Source organism: Camelus bactrianus, chromosome 10 (assembly GCF_048773025.1).
Source record: "Camelus bactrianus isolate YW-2024 breed Bactrian camel chromosome 10, ASM4877302v1, whole genome shotgun sequence".
NCBI classification, from domain to species: Eukaryota; Metazoa; Chordata; class Mammalia; order Artiodactyla; family Camelidae; genus Camelus; species Camelus bactrianus.
The window spans coordinates 18986171-19012294 of NC_133548.1; the positions used below are offsets into that span (position 1 = coordinate 18986171).

General features: G+C 38.2%; 1 protein-coding gene across 5 annotated transcripts in view; it reads left to right on the forward strand.

Annotated features, from left to right (window-relative positions):
• LRRC4C (leucine rich repeat containing 4C) overlaps nucleotides 1-26124 on the forward strand; it is a 1083236-nt gene that overhangs the window by 197685 nt on the left and 859427 nt on the right. For all 5 annotated transcript variants that reach the window (XM_074372152.1, XM_074372154.1, XM_074372153.1 and 2 more), the window contains exon 2: nucleotides 13635-13825. The gene's annotated coding sequence lies outside the window, so the exon portion shown is untranslated. The remainder of the gene's footprint in view (nucleotides 1-13634; nucleotides 13826-26124) is intronic.

A 26124-nucleotide genomic window follows, 5' to 3' on the forward strand; every position in this document is an offset into this window, starting at 1 on the left:
AACCAAATTGTGAAGACAGCTTGGGTTTGATGCATGTAAAGCTTTCTAGCAGCTTTAACCAACAGTTAATATTTAGGTAATTAACATTTTTTTAGAAGACAGTGAAGTGATAAATAGGAGAGGAAAAAATGTTGAAAGCAGTGTTGACACTCTACTAGAATGTAGAAATTTTTAAAAACTCACAGTGAATCAAGGCTAACACCTTCCCTTCACACCATCAGCGTTCCTCCAAATGGTACTGTTCCTCTGAGAAACCGGTGGTGCTTTTGTTTCTTGTGGGAAGATGCTCTGTGTCTCAGAGCCTGATGTGTCATGTGGCAGTTGCTACGGTAACTAGTTTGAGGAATGTCATCGAGTTACCGAGTAAATAGTCTTATAAGGCAGAGATTGTAGCTGACATGTAAAGTAAGACTGCCCCGTCTCTCAGCTTTTCTAGTCTGAATTCCCTTGCTTTCCATATTTGAGAGAACTCCTTTCCCTTGCAAATAAAACCTCCCTTTCTTAACTAACAGAGCATCATTTGAATGCACAGTTGACATCCCCCCGTTTCTTATTTTAGTATTCCAGACCTGGGCACTGATTCCCCAATACTACTGTAAGCTGGCAATAATAAGTAATTGAGTTGGCACCCATGAGCCAAATAAAAATTACTTTTGGTGGTCAAGATGAGCAAATAGGATTTCGTGCTGTCCAAAGCATGTATAGATCAATTTTCTCCATGCTTTATGCTGCTGATCTCTGTAAATTCCATTTAAGTATTTATCAGAACATTTGAGTAAACTCTAAACTGCTGGTTATTAATTGTCTTGATCCTACCTCCTGAAATTCTCTTGGTTCACCTTGGGGTGTACGTGCGTAACCCTCTTTCTGAGCGAGGACTTTAATTTTATAACTGAATGGCCACAGTTACCACTTTACTCCCCAAGTACAAAGCATATATAGGTCACCTTTTATTTACTAAAATCGTGCTTGTGTCTCAAGTACTTCACAAAAATGTTAATATCAAAATTACTTTTATTTAGCTTCCGTGTGCAGCTAGGTTGCCATGATTCATTTTGGAAGAATGTGAGATTTATGCCAACTGCTCCTTCTTCTACATTCTTTAATTTCTATTTCTAAATCAAGTCATCCATTTAGAAAACAGTGTGTGCTTGCCTTTTTCATAGAAATGTTTTCACAGTCCTACTATAACATTTAACATTTTTCTTTTTGTCAAATGTCACTATAAGGAACAAACACACAAAGACCAAGTTGTATCTTCAAAAAACTATCAGATATTCAAATCAAGATACACATTTCCTCTATGTAAAAACCTATGAAATGGTTCTTTGAACTTTAATGACTGGAATAAACTTAGCAGTATATAAATGTGGGCTTTCTTTTTGCATTAGTTCATGAGAGCTTTATAATTTTCACAGGTCCTTTTTCACTTTTGTTTTTATTGTTTGTTTTTGGTTTTTGGGGTTTTTTGTTTGTTTGTTTGTTTTCTTTTGTTTTTTCATGGTTATTGGGAAGTTAACAGCTAAGTTTTATAATCAGTGCCAGAGATTGTCTCAAATTCCTTTTTCATGATTTGGGATAGTCATTTCACCTCTGTCAGTTAAAATTTTGTTTTTCTGTGAGATGTAGAGATTCAAGAAGTGATTAAGCAAAAAGCAGCCACACTCTCCTTAAAGAGGCACCCGGAGGGGGCCATTCAGGCTGGCGCTGTCCCTTGATGTCATCAGAGGCTCAGGCTCTTTCTGTCCACCTTCTCTGAGATTCTTAGTTCAGGGCTTTCATACCTGAGATCACCCCATGGTTAGTGGATGGAGTGTAAGCCTCCGACTGGCCTGTCTGTGTTTCACAAGGATGGTGGTAGAAAAGTGAGAGGTAAAAGTCCCCATTATTAAAAGTGCTTTCCCAGAAGTTTCATCCAGAAAAGTCCAGTTCTGTTCCCTTGGATAGAGCTTAAGAAAATAGCCACTTCTACAGGTATGGGGTCCTGGGAAGTGGAGCCAGGTATGTTGCCCCACACCAATTCTAGATTCCACAAGAAAGACGGAAGAGGGAAATGGTCATAGGATGGGCAAATGGAATATCTACCTCGTCACCCTTCCTTCCTTGCCTCATATTTTTTCATTTTAATTTCACTAGTTTTAAATTTGTCCTTTCATTTTATTTTCCTTAAATCTGTTTTTGAAGCAGGTCGCATCTAAAAAAAAAAAACAAAACCTAATAATTTACTAAATAATAGCACTAATAGCTCAAGGATGCTTAAGCACTATGCTACATATATTACCTACATGTTCTCAGGTAGTCATTTTAGAAGCATGATGAGCAGGTTCTATCTTTATCTTCATTCTACCAATGAATTCATTGCTACGTAAGAGAGTTTAAGTACCTTGATGAGGTCACCTGACTAACACATGAGAAATATGGGTTTCTAACTCATATTTCTTCATTGACAGGCTCTTATGTTCATTAGGTTAAACATTCTCCCATCTGCATATGAATGAGTTGATCCATATCTGCTTACATCCTTAGATGTGGGGAGGAAATGTTTTCCCCTCCAACTGTGGCTGAGCAAGACAAAAACTTCTCAGCATTTCTTCAGCTTTTCTCTCACGTTTTCTACCTGTACCTTCATTTCATGTGAAAACCTCAAGCCCTCGACATCTGGGGGAAGGTAGCCTGAACTGGAGGTATCATACTATCATTTAGCATATTTGGATCAATGCCTGTAAACCCATCATGTGTGTAATTGTTCAATATCTAACCTTCCGCCATATTGGATTCCCTCAGAGAGCAGTGATGGTGTTCGTGCTTGTCACAGATTTGGATTCCATTCTAGGTCCATAACCAGTGTTTGTCTTATACTTTCATTCACTCAGCACATTGTTATTGAACAGCTCGTAGGCCTCCAGTACTGTCCTAGATGCTGTGAACAAGTCTTTACACAGAGTCTCCTAGCAGGGAACCAAGTCTTTATCCTCATGAAGCTTATGGTCTGCTGTGTGGATGGGTGAAACGTAGGCTAAAAAAATCGACGTGTAACATGTCAGATGGTTACAATGATAAGGAGAAAAGAAGTGAAGGGGAGAGAGAGGAAGTGCTGGGAGGAGATGGCCAAGTTTTCTCATTGTTAAGGTGACATTTGATGATAGACCACAAGGACATAAAGGAGCAAGCCGTGTAGCTCTCTTAGAATAACATTCCAAGAAAAGGGAACAGGAACTGTAAAAGCCCCCTGGGGAGAGTATGGTGTGAGAGTGTTCAAGGAACAGCAGATGCAGAGAATATTGTCAAAACCCCATTGATGAGCCCAGGTAGCAAATGTGAAGCTTTAAATGATCAGGAAAAAAAAAAAAAAAAAACCCAGTTGTGAGGTTATTATTTCTAATTCCAGTCTTCACATAGACTCCAAATCTTATCTTAGAAATAATGTAAATGATGCAAAAGATAGAAGCAAATAAGAAAAAACAAAAACAAAAACAGTGCCTAGAAATCTACCTTTTAGTCTCCTGTCCTCAGGCAACCACTGCCTTCCTCACTGGAAGGATCATTTTTGGCGAAGAACGGGGGCCTTTCCTGCGTGAGTGGCATAGCAGATGAGAATCGCCATGTTAGGGGCTTTACATGAAATCATTATTTCAAAACAAACAAACAAACAAAAAACCTTTCAACAAACCTGCAAGCTAAGGTAGTTTCCTCTCTTTTTTATAGTTGGGTTCAGGAAGACTCTTGCTCAAGGTCATGAGAAAATTCTAGCTAGCAACATAAAAATGTCGAAAGTACAACATTTTGAAAATTAAATGTTCTCCAAATTTAAGACAGTGTTATATAGGGGAATTTTCAGGGAAAAAAAAAAATTTAAGACATAAAACATAGAGGTTATTTTCTGTGGCTGTTACTTTCACAGTTATGAATAGCCAATTTTTAAAAAAAAAAAAACATGGGAAAATACAGATAGTATGGAAATATGGAACAGAGAGAAGAAATGCGATTGAAAATTAAAATGATAAAGAATGTCAAGTTGGGGGTCATAATGGACTCATCAAATCTACGCCGTAGAGTTAAGTATGATATAACGAAGTCACCGTTGTATTAATGCACGCATTGATCCAATTGTATCTGTGGGATCTTATCATTCAGTATGTGTCTATCGAGCACCGACTATGTATGGGGCAGTTTGCTGAGAGCTGGGGATGCACAGTGCATACAGCAGATGAGGTTCCTGGGCTTGTGGGGCACACATTCAGGAAGAGAACTGAATCGCAAGCAGAGAACTCGATATTGTTAGACATCAGTTCTCTATTTAAAAGAAGTAAGCTGAATGGATAGAGATGGATAAGAGTGTTTTTATTTTTTTGTTTTTGTTTTTAATAGAGTAGCCAGAATACACCTTACTGAGGAAGTGGCCTTTGAGCAGAGACCTGAGGAAATGTAAGGGCAAATAATGTGATGATCAGGAGGAGACGGCTCACGCAGGGAGCACAGCCATCACGTAGGTCTCGAGTCTGGGGTGTGTTCGATGTGACACGTGTTTGGAAAGGTTAGAGTCCAACGAATCAACCTTTTTTTCTTTAACATTAAAAATCTCTGGAAAAAAATGTTTTTGAGAAGGTCTAAATCCTGGAGAAAGAAATAAAGTCAGGTCTGTAATTTTAGGGCTAGTGTAGTTACAATTCCATAATCTGCTGAGAGTTTATTTTCCTGAATTTTATTAAGGTTGGTCATTTCTGTAACCATTTTTGTTTTCTATGTGAATACATTCTTTCAAATATCTATTAGATGTCTGTCTACTGTTTAAAAGGCACTGGCTATTTGCACATGTGTTACTTTTTGTTTTTCAATAGTACCTACAACATGCATTCAGCTCTCAAGGGGGTTGAATGAGAAAAGTAAACGATTCCATCTGGATATTTAAGCAACTCCACTGGGAGGCAGAACATTTACACATATAACTGCCATGTAAGAAACACATGATGTGAATCATCCAAGTAAGGATGTTATCAGTTTAGGCTCCGGTTATACCACAGTCTTCCTGGGAGAAAAGCGATTTAAGCTTTTGTCTGTGTTGCCTGCATTCCTACTGTTTTTTCAATCTTGTAACACAATTTGTATTCAATTTTCCAGACACATTGGTTGGTAGATAGATGAGTGAGTGCTTTTTAAGAAGTAAAATTTAAGGGATGCAGGGAAGACTATGACAATTTCAACATGGCAGATTTCAAATTTATTATTTCTTAATTGTACATGCTTTACTAAGTCACAATCTATAACCATTTAGCAAAATATAGAAATAAAATTTGGCAGAATTTTTTTTCCCTTGTGGTATCTGAAACTTCTGTCAGAATAATAAGAATATATGACAAATAAAATAAAGGAAAGCCTTTCTATATTTGCAAATCTGAACAGTCAAAGAATGAAACTTTGTATAGCATATCATTTGTGCCTATAAAAATAATATACAGTTACTGACGATAAATTTAAAATACTGAGATATCTAAAAAAGAAATTATATTGCCCTTGTCAGTCCTGCACTCCAGAAATAATCATTAACATTGCCATGCGTTTTCATCCAGGCTTTAATCCTTATGAAAATGTGTTTTACACCTGAGTCTTCTATAACTCAAACTGAATGCAAAATTCTGTTTCCTAATGTTATTATTTAAATATAGGACATGCTGGTTTGCACAGTGTTGCAGAATTTTCACAACTAAAATTTTCAAATGGAAGTAATGATTCAACTGATAGTTAATATTAGTATTTTCTATTTTTGGTATTATCATAAATAATGCTGTGTTAACAACATTTTTTCCCCGCTAAGGCCAGAATTCCATGCTGTGTTTTCTAGGATTTTTCCCTTGATTTTTCCAAATGAAAGGGGTTGCTGTTTCGCTTGAACGTGCTTAACTTCTTTAGGTTATTTGCATGCGTGAATTGTCTCCTGTAGTAGAGTCTTTTTGTTTTCTTCTGTTAACTGGTACATTCTAAGTATTCTCTAAATATTTGTTAAACAAATGTTTAAAGAAAGAACTGTTAAGGAATATAATGATTTTTTTTAAATTAGCTTTTATATCTAGGACTCATTGTCAATATAGTCACTTGCCCAGGAGATTATGTTTCCTTCAGGTTAAATGCAGAGTTGTTGAAATTCAATCATAAGCTCATTCAATAAAAGTTCTTATAATTGTCAAAAACATCAACTTAACTAAGCATTAGCCTTGGCAAAATAAATTTGAACTGGCAGCCACTTCACAAAATTGCTAATTGTTCTTAGTTGACTGTGTATCTTAGTTGGCATTTGATCTTTCACAATGAAATGCATATATATAGTCAATCTTAGGTTCTTCTAATATTATCTTAGCTCCCTGAATTACTCAAAAGTATAATTCACAAGTCAAATGTTTTATGTTTCATTTATTTAAAGTATAACTTATACTAACCTATGTATCTATACTGTCTGTTGATAAATAATGTATTTTTATTCATTATGCAGTCCACTAGTATTTCTGGAATGCATGTGGTGGCCTTGAACACAGGACTTTGGAAATATGGTTCCTATCTTAAAGTGATGATTCTCAGCCAGGGATGATTAAGACCCCACCCCTCACCCTTTGGACATTTGACGATGTCTGGAGACATTTTTGGTTGTCACGTCTGGTGAAGGTTGGTAGCTACTAATGTTTAGTGGCTAGAGGTCAGGGATGCTGCTTCACATACTACAATTCATAGGGAAGCCCACACTACGAACAATCATCTGGTCTAATGCATGAACACCACGGAGGCTGAGAAATCCTGTCTTAAATGATCTCGCAATTTCAGAGTAGAAGGCAGGCGTGTTGTTAATGGAATTGAGGTTAGAACAAGTAACTTGTAACAAGGGTTAGTATTTCTGCCAGGGATACAAAGGGGGATGGTGTCATGTTTCCCTGGAAAAGACTGAAAGATTTGAGAAAGTGATGTTGAGCTGAGGAGGGGGAGGAGAGGGGACAAGGAGAAATCATTTCAGGAAGAGGAAATCTTTTGAGCAAAGTCACGGAAACATGACCCTACAAATAGCTTAATTAAACTGGAGTTCAAAGTGGTGGTGAGGAATAAGTCTGGACCTGCAGTCAGAGGTTCAGTTATGAAGACTTGGTTTTGCAGGCTAAAGTGTTTGGACTTTATTCTGTAGGCAAAGGAAATCCATTGAAAAGAACTGTGGGATTAAAAATTATGAATACGTTACTTTTTTCCAAAGAAAGAAAATACTTCTGGCGCCCAAAGAAAACTGGAGGAGAACAAGGACGGTCAGAGGCATGGATGTCACTTTGGCTGATTATGAAGTAGTGCACGTTGGAAGTCCTGAGAAGCTGCTCTGTCTTACCAGGCGCTGCATTTGGTGGTTGCCACTATGAAATGGTGCTGCTAAGACGGCTGGCTGGATTTGCTTCTGCATCAGATGTGGGGGTTGAGATATCAAATAGGAGTTTTCAAAAATGAGTTACTTGTAACATTGGAAGTAGACTAGTTTGTTCAGTGAGAACATCAGAAGAGGAGACTGATCTCTGAAAATACCGATATTTACCTGAAGTGGAGGAAAATAAATTAGCTTTTGTATGTTATAATAGGTAGTCAGAGATATGGTAGGGGTGAGAGAGGTGGAGTAATGGCATTTAAATGGCATAAAAGACATCTGGCCATTATTTGAAATTAAGCTGATGCTGAAGGGTTTCATTTACACTGCAAATCAAATTATGAAAGAAGTATTTTTTTGAAAAACTTAGCCTGGGCAAAAATCAGGAAAGGGACTCCTTAGTTTCCAGAGTGAAGGAAAAATGTCAAGATCAGATCAATAATCAGAGGCCCACGTTTTCCAGCTATCAGACCTGGGAAACAGACTTTAAAGGCAGAATCCGATATTTTCATGGCCTCAGAGGAGCGCCCAGAGCACAGGCTGCATACACAAGGAGACTGAATGTGTATTACCCACAGAAAGCTTTGAGGCAAGCAGGTATGCTACTGTGTCCTTGAAAGCAAAATTCTGACTACTATCCATGAGTGAAATTGAGTCATTTTTGAGAAACCTGCAATGGGAAACAGCTTTAAGCAAATTTGTGAGTTCCAAATTTATATTACTTACATGATGTAAAAACAGAGGGTAGAGAAATTAACAAAATTCTAATGTAAACTCAGAAACCACAACAACAAGGAAGGAGTGGGTATGAACTGGCATTCAGTGGGTGTTGCTGCAAACCGGGGCTCCCGACACACCCCTGTGCAAGTCAGCTGAGGCTGTCATTACGGAATACCACAGAAAGGTGGCTTAAACAACACATAGTTATTTTTCCTCACAGTTCTGGAGGCTGAAATGAGAAGATCAAGGTGTTGGCAGTGTTAGTTTCTGGTGAGACTTCTCTCCTTGGCTTGAAGGTGGCTGCATTCTCCCTGTGTCCTCACGTGGGGCTTCCTTCGTATGCGTGTTCCTGTTCTCTCCTCTTATGTGAATACACGTCCTGTTGGAGTAGGACCCCTGTTGTGTGACATTGTTTAACCTTAATTACCTCTTGAACGACCCCCATCTCCAAATCCAGTCATATTGAGGGTTAGGGCTTCAACACCTGGAATTTGAGGAGACGATGCGGTTTGTAACAACCTCCATGAAGATTACCTAGGAGTAAAACATTCAAGTTGCCTGTGGGGACTCATGATTAAAGTGAGTCAGAAAATTCAACAAATAGAATTTACACCCTAGAACTGGAAATAATAGAACTATCCAGAGGAGTCATGAAAATAAATTGTGTAAAAGTTTAAGTAGGTAAAAGAAGAAAAATAACCACAGCTATCATACTTGAAGGAGGACGCCAAACTTGGACTGTGGGGCATAAGAGCTGTACTATTTGGAGATTGTGAGCAAATCCATTTGGTAAAGATGTAGATAAGTGTAAATAAGAGTTAGTAACTTGGAAATAGATCTGGTTAAATTAGTCAGATATGCATCACAGATGTAAAGATATAAAGAAAATAAAATAACAGACTACAGACAAAGTACAAGAGAATTTTTAGAAAAGGAGGATAGAGAAAAATGAAAGCGGGAGCTCAGAATATTCCTGGACTGAAAAGAGATACCAGTCTTCAGAATGCCTGAGTACACCATATCCTTGACGGGATGATCAAAAACAAATCTATACCGAGATGCATCGCTGTGAAACTTCAGAACTTGCACAATCAGAAGAGATCTTGAAAGCAACCAAAGATGAAATATCTATTACAATCAAAGGAATGAAAATCAGAATTACAGAAGATGTCTCACAGTCATAATGGAGATGAGAAGCCCAACTGAATGGTAACTTTACAGGGTGGGTGAAAAGTACTTGTCAACTAAAATCCCATACTTAGCCAAAACATAATTCAGGGGGGGAATCTAAATTTTAAAAAAATGTTCATAAAAATACTGTGACAATTCGTTAATTCATAGACTCCCACCAAAACCAAAAACAGAGCATGAACATCAATAAGAGGAAATTGAATCCCCTCCTCCCAGAATAAGGCTGGGATGGTTTGGAAATACTAAACTGTATGTTTATCAAGCATATAGGTGAATGTAAGCAAACTTGGACTGTAAAAAATGACTGATGCACAGATAGATGATAGGTAGGTGGTTCATATTACTAGTTTCTCGGTCATTTTAGACAAAGCATTTCGTAAGGCACAAACAAGACAACTTTAATGTGGTAAATTACAGGAAGAAGTTCAGTGTGAGTATAGACGTGTTTATGATCTATAGATGCTCAAGTGTATATGTTTAAAGTTTATGAGTGAATGCCAACAGGAAGGAGATTTAATATCCAGACAAAGGAAAAGGAAAGGAAGGAGGAATAAAGACGACTGTATCAATCTAATAATAGGATTAAACATTTGGACGTAAAAGATGGAGACCAACCAGAGTATAACGGTTTCCTCTGGGGAGGAAAGGGAGTAAAATTGAGGAGACTTACAAACTGGGCTTCAGCGCTTTCTAATATATCCATTCTGGAAAAATAAATGAGTCCAAATTGTTAAGCAAAATGTTAACATGTTAAATCTGCGACTAGAGGAGATGTTTTACCTGTCACAATCAGTTTATTTCTGTCTGTTTGAAATACTTAATTATGATATTAACAAGTTTAAAAATGTACATTGGTGTCAGATAAAGCTGTGTTCTCATCCCATTCCTCATATATCCAATGTACCTTGGGCAAAATTATTCAATTTCTTTAGGTTTCACTTGCTTAATTTTTAAATGTGTTCAATATTATAATATTGCCTACCTTTCAGGGCTGTTTTAACAGTGTGAAGTGTGTGGCACAGTATTTGTAGAAAATATATGGTAACTAGTGGAAATAAAAGTTTATTTCATGCAGCGGAATGGAACCAAAGAGAGGAACATTTTTAAAAGACGAAAGGCAGGATCATTATTTTCCTATGTAAGCAAAATATTCAAATTACTGACATTGACCATGGGGTTTAACTCTAAGGAGGTCATTGATGAAGTTTACGTGAGCAATTTGGGGAGATCGGTGAGAGCAGCAAACTGTGGGCATGTGTGGAAGAGGGGAAGCGACAGATACAAACCTTGCGGTGTATTGTTTGAAACAAGAAGGCGACAAAAAAAAAAAAAAATCACCCACTTATTTATAGAAGCAGGAGAGAAAACAAGGAATTTTAAAAGTGGAAGGCTGCCAAAGTGAACTATTTAAAGTTTGGTTGTGGAGAAAAATAGGTCAGGGACTAGAGGTAGACAGAGAGGTGTGTGTGTGTGTAACGGTAAGGATTTTGGCATGTTTACAGAGTGAAAGGAGAGGTCCAGTAGCAAGGGAGAAGGTGAAAATGTAGGAGCAAAGGTAAAACACTGGTGGACCAAGGTCCTAGAAGAGATGGTAGGGGTGAGACTCAGGAACACAGATGGAAGTGTGGGGAGAATCAGTTGTCTGAGATGAGAAGAAAGTTGCATACGAGTGCTGGCGGTCATAGTGTTTACATGCGAGTGAAGGACAATGAGGGGCTTATGTCTCTGAGCTTCAGATTGGTCTGTGAAAGATATGAGGCCACGTCCTCCACTGGGGAAGAATGTGTGCTTTTGTTATTGTTGTTGTTTGTGTGCCTTTTCCCGGCCAAGAATAAAGACTCAGGCATTGAAATTCTCTGTAAGGGATGCTGATGGGAAAATTGGATTCAGGCCCAAGTCTCCCTCTCAAAAGAAGGGTTTTTGTGTACGTGAACAATCATTGTTTGAGATTTCAAATCACCACACTCATTTTAGAAAGTCATGAGAAGTCCACAGAGGGGACCGATGGGTGAGAGTTCCTGGCTAAGCCTTTTGGGAAATAAACCGCAACCAAGACTCCACATTTCCATGTCCTCTACAAAACCAGCTTTCTCAAAATAGACTCATACAAGCTGCAGTCACAGCTGAATGTCATGTTTCTATTATTGCGATGACATAAAATCATTAAACCACTGCTAGTAGTAAAAGCAGTTGTGTCTGGCAATAGACCTGCTCTGTGCCCATTCAGAGGGAATTGCATTTTAAATGACACCTGGAGAGCAACGACGGGAGTGGCGCTGGACTGAGGTTTGACTTCCACGGTAATTTATTACATGTCCTCCTTTGATCTTGCTGCCGTACTCAAGCTCTTTGTTCTGAAAAGTGGGTCATACTGGCTGGAGTGCGTGAGCACAAACTGTAATGAGGTTTCAAATTTTTGTTGGAGTCATATACTAATTTTTAAATAATATTTCCCAAATTTAAAGTCACAAAAAAATAATTAAAAGGTCCCAATGTCAAGACTCAACTCCCGCCTCCCTAATCACACAAGGTTCTCGTCTAGACTTCTTTTTACACCGTATATATCACATAAGCAGAATTACAACTACCTACGCCATGTCAGGCACAATATCTCAATGAATCCTCATACAACCCAATGAGGTAGAAATTATTACCAGGGACAAATGAGTACACTGACATCTCAAGACTGAACTTAAGCTTTCCAATACCAATTGGGATTCAAATTCAGGTCTGAATTTTAAAAATTGAGGCTGAAAAGAGACACTGCATCAAATGTCACTTTTAAGTTCTGAACCAATTGAAGAATGGACAAGGAAGCTTTGACTTCGTTAGATGTTAACTTTGTTATTAGTAAAGCTGTATTGAGAAACATAGTTGGTACATAAGGTCAAAACAGACTTTCTATCATGCCCCGCAAACTGGCCCCTGGCCCCTGAGACCGGTTAATTGTATGTAGGAACAGAGCCCGCCTCTCACCTTGCAAGAGCAATTGGTACAGGGGCACTAATCTTATACAGGAAAGCCGCTCTTCTTCTTGTGGGGAGGGAAATGGTCAGAGGTGTAGGATTGGATTCTGACCAACACCTCCAAGAGAGCCAGAGGTTTATCAGTAGAAGAAATAAATTATTCTCCTGGGACATGGCACAGACTTTTCCCATGGCAGTTTGTTCTGTTAATTTTATTTGTTTAATATGCTTAAGAGTTATATGATCTTCTATGTAATAAGCTTCTTAAGAGTAGCAGGTGCATTGACCAAACCAGGACAAGACACCAGGAAGTTCACACACTAGGAATGATGACAGAACATTATATTGGAGACATTCACAATGGTAGAGGTCTGTGCTCTCCAATTTCCCATTGTATTCTGGGGGAAGCACATAGGAATCTAGCAAATCTAAGCACTGGACGGCAGAAGGCTTTTACGAAACTAATTAGCGAAGTGATAGTCCCTCCCTGGAATGATGAAGAGCTGAATCCATCAACTCCGTGTATGGCGTAGTCTCAGCTCCTAGTCCTGTTCTGCCAAGTTTGACATCCCTGGTTAAGAGCACAAGACCTCCTCCTTGACGGAATCAGTGTGCTAATGTGCAAACCTTAGAGTCCCAGCTCTTTGACATTCTTGAACATGCTTGAATCTGCTGCATCAGCGTTTTACCAGAATTGATTGCTTGAGCATTTTGCTTTGACTTCCAGGTGATCTGCAGGAGGCCAGCTCCTACTTTGGGAGACTGGCATGTAGGGAATAAGTTTTGGATAAGCTGATTCTTGCTTCGCAGCGATGGCCTGGTTTTTGTTTTCTTAACACACCATGGTGTTTAGTACTGTGTATTGCAATATGTGACTGTTGGATAAAGGAAATAATGCATAGAAGAATGAATGAATGAATGAATGAATGAATGAATGATTATGTAGGAAAAAAAATGTCGTCACTTGGGCTGTCTTTCCCTCACACCCACCTCACCATTCCTCGTCTATTGAGAAGTACAAACAGATGCCCAGACACTAATTAGGAATGGAAGCCTAACTCTGTTTTATGTTATAAATCTCTCTTCTATCTAGCTGAAATTCAAAATCACTTTATTGTCATATAATCCTTACCACATTAACAATGGAATCATAAACTATAAAATAACAGTTCTCTAAGTCTCTTAATGAAAACCCTCAAGTCTATCTTTTAGTTCCTTTTGAGACATGATTGTTAAAAATCTCCCTTATTTGTATTAAAAATTCCCTTGGAATTAAATCCTAAATTCTAATAATAGCTGGCATTTTTAATGTTCACTATGTGTGGGTGCTGTGATAAACACTTGACATAGATTATCTCATTTAATCCTCACAGAAACCAAATGAAGTGTTTACTGTCATTATCCCTATTTGATGAAGAGGATACTGAGGCTCACAGAGAATTAATAACTTGTCCAAGATCATCTAATGTCGAGTAATCAAGAGTGAATGACCTGAAAGCACACACAACCAGCCGGGACCAGCCTTTTATCGAGGGGAAAATTTGCAGAGACAGAGCAGCAGCAGGTGAGCAGTCTTCTCAATGCCAGCTGCACAGGGAACTGGTGAGCAAGGCGTCATACTTCAGAGGGGTCCCAGATATGAGCTGTGGGGGTCATAAGCTTCATGGTTGGGGAAACACCGGTAACCCTTCCTCTAGGACAGTTTGGGGCTGACGTTCAAACTTTGTGGTTACTGTTCTGTGATGTAGCAGAATCATAGCTTCCAGCTCTGATTTTCAACTCCAGCGTTTTATAACTGAGAGCTCATCGGCTCATCTCTTGGTGTGATCAGAGCCCAGGACCTAAGCCTTGTGTTTAAATTATTGCCCTTCAGCCCTGTTCTATCTCATCAGTATTCTATCAGTATGTCTTCCTTAAGTACTCAGTTGTAGCCAGTGTCCATGTCTTCTGGATTTTAATTTACGAATGATGCTGCTCTTTGAGGGAAGGGGGATGACAACTGGCTTTCTGGGATCCTAGCCTCTGGGCATCCAGGTCAAGAAGATCAAGCCTTGCCTATCGCTTAGCCATTAAGTGGTGGAAACTTTCTTCAAGTTCCTGACACCAGAGTCTTCCCAGTCTTAAATGATTTGCAATAAGAACGTGATATAATTATCTGTATGTGCATTTCAAGTAATATCAGAGTTTATAGTACTTACTTTTCCTGTCATATATATTTTTTCTCGTGTTCCTAGTTGGTTATTTTAAATACTCATGTGTTATTCATCTATTTCTGTCCTTTATAACTCCCCATTCTTGTTCTCTCTGCTCTGTTAGAGTGGGAGATTTAATTTGTCTGTGAACCATCTAAAGAGGATGTGTTGTTGAGCATGGCATTGATTGACGTGTATACCAGGGTGTTTGGGATTGGATGACAGGGAGATCTTAAGAGGTAGGGTTCCTTAGAAGAAATGAGAAATCCAAATTCAGAGTTTGTGATTTCTGTGCTAAGTATAGGCATCTTTAGGAGATTTTAAACTAGAACTAGTGATATTAGGAATTGTCTCTTTGTCAGTTGGATTTTGTGGTTACAGAGTTATTTGTTATCTTCAAATCTATTTGTTTATATCACAATGTCTAGTTTTACTCTTTCAAATTGCTCCTACCTCAACTTTATACATTCATAAACTTCATAAATATAGAATGCACTGAACTAAGAGGAAACACTAGTGTAGTAGTGATAACGTCTTTACCGCCAAATACAAGGTCAGAGGTGTGGTCTGTTTCATTGATTGCTGTATGTACTCCGTGCATAGATACTAAAGTAAAGCAAAGTTGTTGCTCAGTGAACATTTATTGTTTTAATAAGGAAAGTAATGAGTGACTCTTTTTCTATGAAAATTAATTATTAAATTGTTTGATTTATCTTGGGATAGCAAGGTATTATTTTAGTTGTGTTTATTATTTAAGTTAGAGGTGAAAGGAAGGCTTTTTCTTACCAAAAATTCTTTGTCTATGAATATAATGAGAAGGGAAATGTGATTATCATTTCTTATTTTACCGCATCCAAATTGTTTGGTTTTCAACAGGGAAGGGCTAATATTTCCAAAATTAATTTTTTTTAATCTTGCTATTATAAGTCCTTCCAGGTGTGTATAAGGATACATGTGTGTATGTGTGTATGGGGAGGCGGTTAATGATTTGAAAAGTATACTCATTTCTGGTAATCATCTGTGGGTTTGGATATATAGCTCCCCTCTCAAAAAAAAAAAAGAAAAAATAATATTAAATAGGAAGAAACCAGAGAAATTCCTGCTTGCACGGCTCTCCCTTGCAGACAGTTATTACATATTATTTAAGAGATGAGGCACTGTCTGCTAGTTGTATGTCCTTTAACAAGTTACTTCATCTTCCTGTGCCTTGTTGTCCCACTGACAGAAAGGGAATAGTAACAGTACTGACCTCATAATTTTGTTGTGAAGAACCAGCGAATTAGTACATGTAAAGCATGTGGAACAGTGCTTGGTGCAAAGTAAGCACACAATAAACATTAGCATGACTTTTACCTTCACATGTTGTTGCAGAAAACATCACCTTACCCACAACAACCTATGTAAGTGAGGAATGGGTGACCTCTGATTTTGGCTCCAAAGTTTCATGATCCCTTAGACAGACAGTCTTTAAGACTCCCTTGTTGTCTCTTAATGCAAATCTAGGTCAAATCAAACCAAAACACAAATAGAGGGACCAGGCCTGTTATGTCTCAATGAAACTGGGTTTCCTGGAGCCCCCCAATCCTCCCTGATATGTCTTCAAACTCTGAATATGGCCTGGCTTCCTTTGTAGTGTTTTTTTTTTTAAACTGGACTAGCCTGAGACTGACCAGGGTGGTAGATGGGGGAATGTTCCAGCTCTGCATGCAGTCCCAATTCAGCAGAGTTTGGGAGGAGCAGGATGAGATGAACACCTGATTTTTCTCCCCTGTCAGCATTTCCAGTCTGATATTGTAGGCAGAATATTAAGCATGGCATGTGATGGTTCTGCTAGGCAACAGAACCATGGCAATGAACAGAAACTCCTTCAGGCCACGAAAAATGAAGCTTTTAAAAATGAAAAAACAAAAAAATACGGCTATACCTTTATATTGAAACACACATACCCAACCAACTGGATTTCAAGAAGGTGTGTCGAGTTCCTGAGTAGTAGTGGAAGGCAGTCTTCTGATTTAGACTTCTGTGAACGTGCCCCGCTGCCCTTCTTTCTCTCTCTCTGGCCCTTATCCATTTGACTTTCTTCCCAATGATCTGCTCTCTGACTTCTTTAGATAACTTGAAAATAGCGATGGTACAGAGGCCAGAGGTCAAAGAGCTCTTCATCACCACTGAACTCCAAGTAGCAGCCTTCTTTTCTCATTCCCAGAGGAATCTCTGTAATCTTCCTGGAAGTATTTCTGCTGTACAATCATGTCCACGGAAAAGGATAATGCACAAAGTTTCTCATTAACTACATTTTAATGGGCTTTGTTAAAAAGTCAGCTTACCCCAGTCTCAAAGTGAAAGCAAAAACAAAATTTGATTTTACAAATGAAATACACACGTGAAAGTTAAAATGTTTTTAGTCAAAATAATATGATGAAGACAGTGTAGACTCCATCATTGTAATTTAAAGTTTGTAGATCCCATGGCTTTTTTGAATAAAAAATGAAAGTCCTCTCTCCTTACAAAATAAACATATATACAAATAAAATGTATAAAAATTTTTGAAGATACTTCCAAGAGATGTATTTGAGGAACCCTATGCAGATGTATCACATAGAAATTACAGATCTCACATTAAAACCCCTGCATTAACTCACGTTATTGCCAGACCCTTGCGATCGGTGCATGACAAGACCTTACTGTGCGGTGAGTGGGTTACAGGTGTGCCAAGATCATAGTCCCTTTCTGTCTTCAAGGCAATGAGATGGAGTCAAGGGTAGCTAAAACCTCAGTTTTCCTCTATCATTGTGAGCTAGCATGATAATTTCCCCCCATCAGCCATAGAACTCTTATTCTCTACATAATTTTTAGCATGAAATGGGTTGAACACAGTGCTAAAGAATTGTTCATTTATTCTTTCAGTGGATGTTTATTGAATACCTTCTATTACCTATGAACCAGTGTGCTAGATGTGGGTGGGGTCATAAAGGTGACTAACGTTTATTTTCTGACCTTGTCGAAATCATCGCCTACGAGGGGAGACAGTAATGTTGAAGTATACCGCCATATGCCATATACAGACCTACGGGAACACAGAGGGGAGTCAGCCTAATTTTATTTGGAATGAAAACCAGAGTGAGGACACATCCCATTGAACTTCGCTGGTTAAGTGAAGCTCACCAGAACGAGTATATGTTGTAGTATTGTTTTGGCGACAAATAACTTTGTTACAAAAATTTTAATGGTTGCGTACTATGCCACAATGTGGATAGAACACAGATAACTTAATTGAGCACGTGTTTTTTGTTTTTTGGTTTTTTTTGTCATTAGGCTAGTTCTATTTTTTGAGCAACTGTGAATAGCACTGAGATAAAGATTTGTGTGGTGAAACTATGGTAGAGGCCTGTAATTCTCTTCTCAGAATAAAGCCCTAGATGTGAAATTACTGGTGCAAAGGACCAGCCCATTTTTAAAACTTAAATACATTTTCTCAAACTAACGTGAAAGAGTGGGTCTTTGAGGTCAGACCAACTTGAGTTCAAAATATAAACATTATTATTGACCTTGGCCAGTTGCCTGTGCTTCATTACTTAGTTTCTTCCTTCATGAGGATAATACTTACCTTAACTTGCTGCTTTAAAAACTGTAGTAGAGTTTAATAAATACTTACTGAATCACTCTTTTTTTTTGACAATAGATCCCAGATCATTGCTAAACCCTAGCAATATAATACAAATGTTCTAAATATTTGAGGTTGGTAACATTAGTTAATTTCTAACAGGAAGTGTGCACTGTGTAAATAACTGTGTGGTATGGTTACGCTCAATTCATTATATGGCCCACATTTCAAAAATCCTGACTCATTGTCCCTGTAATTAATTTTAAAACTGCTGGACTCCAATCTGAAATTTTTTCCTAAAAACAGGACAATACCAGAACTGGATGAAGTGACAGTACCCTGGAATAAAATCCTTATTCCCTGTGTCATTTAATCTCTCAGACCCTCAAAATTATCATCTGAAAAAGGAGCCTAAGCTACATTTTCTTTCTGCGTCAACAAATCAAATGAGTACTATGAATAAAAAAGACAGGTCTCTAAATTGTTATTCTGGTATAACCCATGATTCACATTGGTTTTTAAATCTACTGTGAATCTTTTTACTTCCTGCAAAAGAATGGGCATCATGCAAACTGAATAATTTCTCTCATGCTTGTCAGTCTGTTACGAGTTTTTTTCATATTATATTGATGTGGGGCATGGGCTTGAAGGATCTGGATTTATTTTTGAACTCTTGTCAGCACTCCATAATTAACGTTGCCCAGAAGAGAAATGCTATTTTGCCTCATGCATCATCAACACAACTGTCAGCAAATAAGGAAGGCATCGTCTTTACCATTATTATTGCTAATGTAAGAAGCAGAAAAGAACACCTGGATGTTCACACCCTGGGCTGTTAGAAGCCCTGGCATTTAGCGAAATCTGTTTGCAATGTCTACCTACCTCATGTTGCTTTAAGAATGTATTTAAAGGGGAAAATACCATTTTTATCCCAAAGACTATTTTTAAACTCCTAATTTGGGATATTTACAGATCTCAACGTTGTTTATCTCAATGCTATTTTTCCTCCTCCTTGACACAAAAATGCAAAGTTAAATGTTGATTTCCTGGTGGCTGTTTTACCTCTGCTTGTACTACTCTGCGTTCTCTGTGTCCTAAATTCCCTGTTATGTTTCAGTTTCTCTCTGCTTTCCAATTTTGCTTAGATTTATAATGGCAATGGGTAGAAATAATCTTTTAAAATGAAGAATCGCAAGGGCGAAATCTTGCTACAGAAAAGGGCAATGCTCTAGCGTAGACATTTGCTCTTTATAAAGGCAGAACAACCTCCACACTTACAGTGTGCCAAAATTAGGTAGTCTGTATGGTAATTTTGTTAAATCGTTTTTTTTTTTTTTCGTATTGCTGCATATATGGTGGGATTGTGAAATCGTGCACCCACTTTGTAAAGCAGTTTGGCAGTCCCTCAGAAATGTTAAACATAGTTACCATATGATCTAGAAATTCTGCTCATAGGTGTATACCTAAGGGAGTTAAACATATTTCTACACAACAATGTGTACATGAATGCTCATGGCAGCATTATTCATAATAATCTAAAAGTAGAAGTAACCCACATGTCTACAACCGATGAATGGGTAAATGAAATATGGTGCATCATTAAATGGAACATTATTTGGCCACTGAAAAGGAATGAAGTGCCGATACATGCTATAGCATGGGTGAACTGTGAAAACACATGGACAACGAGAGCAGATAAATACAAAGGGCCACATGTCGTGTCATTCCTTTTATATGAAGTGTCCAAACTGGGCTGGAGGCGAAGGAGCCTGAGGAGTGATTGGAAATGGGCGTGGCATTATCTTCTGAAGTGATGAAATGTTCTTAAAATTAGATGTCGATGATCATTGCACAAGTCTGTGAATATGCTTAAAACCACTAAATTATATACTTTAAAAGGTGACCTCTTGGTATGTGAATTATATCTCAGAAAAGCTCATATAAAAGGTAACATATATTCATTGATAAAAAATAGAAATTGAGCATAGTGGAAATATTTATGTTTAATATTTTTCATGAACATTTCCCTTCTTTTAATGACTTTGGAATGTCTTTTACCTAAAGGAACCAGAATTTACTTTTAGTATTTCTTTGTTTCAAGTGTAGGTGATTGCCAACTATTCACTAGTTATTTTTTTCTTTTCTATTGAGAACCAGGCAAGGTGTCTGTGGTCATCGACACACGCTTGGTATAGTGGTCAGCCTTCTAGGGCCTGGACACATACTCCAGGAAAGAACTAGCAACTGGCAGCCTGGTGACCCCAGAGGCTCTTGTCCTCTCACCCGAGTCACTGCTGTCACTGTAGCTCACTTTAGGAACAGACACAATGACACAGCATATGAAGATGTCCTTCATATGCTCCTTATTTGAGAGAAAATGTGGATGTCCATTTTTTTTTCTCATTGGAAATAGATTTCAAGGCTTCACCTCGCTACACATAGCAGGCGGATAATTCACAGACTTGTCAACCACAAACACTGATAGTCTAGGATGGAGAATAGGACAACAGATCAATTGAAAAGCTTCATGTGTCTTTTAACTAATGCAAGATTTAGTGCATTTAAGGATATTATAACAGGATCAAATCAAATTTACAGCAGAATGAACAAATGTGAATAACAAATGGAGGTCAGAATGTGCTTTCAGAGCTCCATGTTGCACCAGTTAGATCTACGGGGAAGGAACTTAATGCAAGATGATGTGTGATTACTCCCGTTTTAAAACAATGTAATTCAGTTTACATCTGGTTTCATTAAGGCTGTTGAGATAGCACCTGAGTAATTCAAAGAAAAGAGAAATTTGTGAGTGTGTGTTTACAGAAGTGTGTATCAATCCTGCACTTTGTTATAACGTGTGAATCTATTAACTCTTTAACGTGCAAAGTCTGTTATGATTTCATCTTGTATAACTGAGAGCTGGCAGCTTTGCCACGCAAAGAAGTCATGTGATCTCTCCCACTAGACCTTTTCAGTGTGACACATTCACTGTGTGGTTGACAGGATTCCGAGAGTAGACACAAACGTACGGTCATGTGACCTGTTTGTTAAACTAAATTAAAATGAATGTGCTAACACTTCATCAGTTTTCATCTCTTCAGCCTCACAGCTGTTTATAAAAGGAAGATGTTTGTGTGAGAAAAAGTCTACATAATTTTACATAAAATAAACAAACATTATCATAGTACTTGATATGCCACCAAATCATTTCATGGACTAATGAACACATATCTGGTTATAATCTTATGGGAATGTTTATATTGTATAATTTACAGTTTGTAGAAACTGAAAATCAAAGTGATTTTAACTTTTTAATAATCAAAGTATAGAAACAAGAGCTGAAGGAAGTAAGAAAATCAAATCAAATCACAATTATGAAGCCCCTATTCTATCACTATTTGAGAAGATTCTAAATGTCAATATATTCAATTCTTCAGAAATCATAGGAGGTGGACTTTATTATCTCCATTTCACAAAGAAACCTGAAGTTTCCAGGTCACATGCCTAGGTCTCAGCAGATTTTCAATTCAGTGCAACAGGTTTCAGAGCTTACATTTTTACTTTGGGCAACATATTCTAAATACCATCATGATGTTGGGGAGATAGTCTGCTTTAGCTTTTCTTATGAAAATGGAATCATCACTGTCTTGCAGCCCTTGATTAATCTCTTAATACTGTAGCCACCCTCACATTTGATTTGCCACATGTGTTTTCAAAAAGGTTACAACTCATTATTTGGTCAGGGCACTGGGAAAGCCAAGATCAAAAGTAATCTTGATTCCAACAAAAACATGCTGTGGAAAGGAAGACTGGGCTTCCTTCACATACTCAGTGTTGTTCCCAGAGCAGGACCAATTGTAACTCTCCCTGATCCTGCACCTGCCACACACACACATTGTCTATTCTATATGCTGTATATTACACGTGTTTAAGTCTATACACTGTATGATGTGACATAACAGAAAGCATTCTGTATACTATATGTATACATCGTCTACTTAGAAATGCAAGTGTAAGATAGTAGGCAAAGTTCTCGAATCAGACAGCTAGGGTTGTAATTCTGATTACATGACCTTAACATTCCTAAGAAAAATAAGAGTGGTAATAATTGTTTCTACCTTTGTTATTAGATTAAGTGAGATTATATATGCAAAGTTTCAAATAATCCATCAGTGTTATTATTAGCAATAGTCAAAAGAAATCAGGTTTGAAGAACCCGAAGTGTCTATTTCCATTTATCTTCTCTCTGAAACGCGAAGATCCTAGGTTTTGGAGCAAGAGATTCAGCAGTGTATCCTCACAAAGCCTAATCTGGCTACATTTTACGTATCAAAGTGGTGGGACTTGGGGCAATCAAAGGGCATATGAAAATAGCAGAGTAATTCTAAAACTGTTGTTAAAGTCACTATAGAGATGCTGGAAAATCTCTGAGCAAACTTCTAGCTATTGGAGGTGATTTTTGAGTTCTGTGAGGATGTTGCTAGTGCCCTAACAGAGAATGAAGACAGCCCTTTTTAGGTCACTCCTGTTTTGTTGGAATATTAGATTTTTTTATCATTAATTTTTAGAATTCGCAAACCCAACTTGCTGAAAATTGTCAGAAGACGTCAAACATGTGTTTTGAGTTGAAGCTGCCCTATGTTTCTCAGCTTTTTCTGAAACACTGAGCAGTTCAGTTTGGCATTTCAATCTGTCTCCTCTTACATTTATATTGGAATAAAGCAAACCTGGTAGAAATGTTGATTCCGAGCCTGGAGAATGGTTAAAAGATAAATCTTTTGTTCGCTTTCTTTTTGAGATGTTTCCTTATTCTCATCTGAAGTGTGTGGGAAGCCTTGCCTGTCTAATCTTTAGCATTTTGATGAAATTGCCATAAAAAGCTTTTCTGTGTTTTGTGTGAATCTTTATCTTAATTGGAGGTTGAAAGGAGGTTAAAGGGGGCTGTCTTCCCGGGTATGTTTAAAGTATACCGCTCCAGCATAGAGACGCTGGCCAGCTAAGGCGGTTTCTTCTTAAATTGCTTAGTGGTTAAATGCGTAGCCTCAGAGCGAACCTGCCCGGTTTGAAATTTTGCCTTTGACATTTACTAGTTTAACTTCTTTAAAACTCTGATTACTCATCTGCAAAATGAAAGTAATAATAGCATGTGCTTCATAGAGTTGTCACGAACAGTAAGTTTGCTACTGCCTAGGGAACACGTAGAACACTGCGGGGTCCATGGCAAGCATCACTACATGTTCAGGATTCCTGAAGCTTATTTTAAGCTTCTTTTGCCAAACTCACTAAAGACGCACTAAAGACGCACTAAAGTCTGTGAGAAAGGAAACTCACCTCTAAACCACACTGGTCTGGGTTTGAATTGTGACTCCTTCACGCAGGAGCTGAGTCATTTTAGGCCATGAGCACGAGTAGCCTTTGGTAACTCATCTCTAAAACAGAGCAATGATAAGGTCCCCTTTGTATAGTCCTGTAAAGATTAAATGAGATGAACTTACACAGTCACTGTGAGTTGAAGCCACTGTTACTACCTTGCTTTCAGGGTTGCAGGAGCCTGTAATTGGTCTCACAGCCTCCATTCTTATCCACTTATAAGCCACTCACCATGCAACAGTCTAAATAATTTAAAATATAAATTAAATTATGAGACTGTCCTATTTAACAAATTTATTGGTTTTCTATCGTTTTGGGAATAAATGCCAGTCTTACCACCACAATGTATGTGTCCTTGCAATGATCTGTCCTTGCCTGAATTTCTAAGCTTATCTTGAACACTGCCTACTCCCTTGTTTAATGTATTCCAGTCACACTTGCTGTTCCTTATGATCCTAGAACATTCCAAATTACTTTCTACCCCGGGACCTTTGCACATGTTTATGGCCATCAAATTCTGGGCTCTATAAAAAGTTGGTGTTCGTGCATCTCTGCTGAAAGTCACCTCTTCAGAAAGTCCTTTTTACCATCTACTCTAAAGTAGGCAACACTCCAGGATGACCTGCATCATATCTCATTGCTTTAGTATGTGTTGTCATGCTTTATAATTATCTTAGTTATTTATCTCTTTACTTATTTATCTGATGCTTGCAGGCAGGATCTTGTCTGCATTGGTTGTCATTATATTCATAGTGCCTGGCACATAGTAATCCTCAATGTGTATCTTTGGAAGGAAAGTGAGTGAAGGGTAAAAAGAAAGACAGCATGAAATGTGCTCGATATATTTGAGCAGGATTAAAGAAAAAAATAATCACATTGTGCACCTTAAATATACATAACTTTTATTTGTCAAATATTCCACAATAAGCTGGAAAAGTTTAAAAAAAGAAAGAAAAATAAAAAGACGAAGATGTATATGGAATAGGCAAGTCTTACTAACAATTAGAGAATGCCGTTCATCAGAATCTGGACTCTGGAATGGACTTCTGGGAAGGAAAAATGGAGTAGACCTTTTAAAGCTGAGTCTGAGAGCTGTCTCTCAGGAGGAAATCAGTCTCTCTCTCTCTCGAAGTGGTGTTGCTTGGCTGTCAATCTCTCGACTTGTCCATTATGTAAGCACCAGGCTGGCTGAAGGTTAGCCACTGTACCAGGACTTTGGCACCATGCTACTTCTGCCACAATCACACCACACTTAAGACATTGAGTGTTCAAAGCAGGATGTGGTACCCAGTTAGGTCTCCACAGGCTTCCGCAGGCTAGTTGGTCAAGTCAGGATTTGGCAGGGCCATCTCTGCCTTATAGTCTCCATCATTTCCTCTTTTACTGAGCAGCAAAGTGTCTGCATGGATAATCTTATTTCTTTGCAGTCTGCATCATGGCACTTCTATTTCTAGAAGACCAGGATAATACTTTCTCTCCAAATCTGTTCTTGAAGACTCTTGTCTCACTGAAATTTCTTTTCCTGTCTCCACCAGCTGGACACTCAAAAAACATTATCTCAAGAGGACCTATTTTAGTTTTGCTATCCATCATCTGGAGAAAAAAAATGTGAATATTCTGGTCTAACAATTGTGTGTGGCTGCTTCAGAGAGAGAGAGCATGCCTGGTGCAATGCCTTCTTTTTCTCACAAACGTCACCTGTGAGCGACTTCTCCGGAAGTCATCCTCCCACAGGCTGCCTGGAGGGGCAGGCATTTGGGGCTGTGAAGGTAGTGTGTATGCATATATTGTCAGCAATACCAATGCTGATATTCAGTTTTCATGGCTGACCTTATTCTGGGTACCATTCTCAGAGCCTCCCATATTTAGTTCACTTACCCTCACATTCACCTGATGAAAAAACTGAGGCACAGAGAGGTTGATGGCAGTGTCCGAGGTGACCCAGGAAGCTGCACAGCGGAGGTGGTAAGCAGGTGATCTGGCTTCAGGTGGTTTGCTCCTAACCACTGCAGGCTGCACACTTGACGGTGGTAGTCTCACAGCATCTGTGTTTCTAACCTGGGTCCGTGGGATGCAGGGTCTGTCACACTTATCAAAAGAAAAGTTTACAACTGTATTTTTAAAATGTTAATCATCTAAGAATAATAGTCTCTGAAAAAAAATTGCTTCCTATTTGCTTCCAAGCAAAATTTCAGGCTCACAAATTACAATTCGACATCTAAAGCTGTCCAGTGTTTGAATCCTTGTTACCAAAGCAACTGCCTTTTCCTCAGCATCTTAGATGACATTTGCGAAACTAAAAGATTTATATTGACTATGTTCTAGAATTGCTGTGGGGTTTTCAGGTATATGGGATCCTCAGAATGGCAGATACATAGAGTGAACCACTCAGCCTGTCGGTCCGATTGTCTGTCTGTATCTCATTCTCAAGATGACAAGAGAAACGAAAGATTAAACAGTAGATGGGCTGAGTTTAAGGACTCCCTGAAGAAATGAGGCCTTCCGTGATGAGTACAGTCCAAGAAACTGATCAAAGTAGTCTGTTTTCAAAGCAAGAGTTTCTGATAACTTAGAATCAAAGTTATATAATCTCATACCCTTTTGATACGTTATCAGTTATGTGTGCGTGTGTATATAGTATGAGTCTCTGAGAGGCTCAGTTTATTATTAAATAGCCATTTGGGGGGAAATCATCTTTAT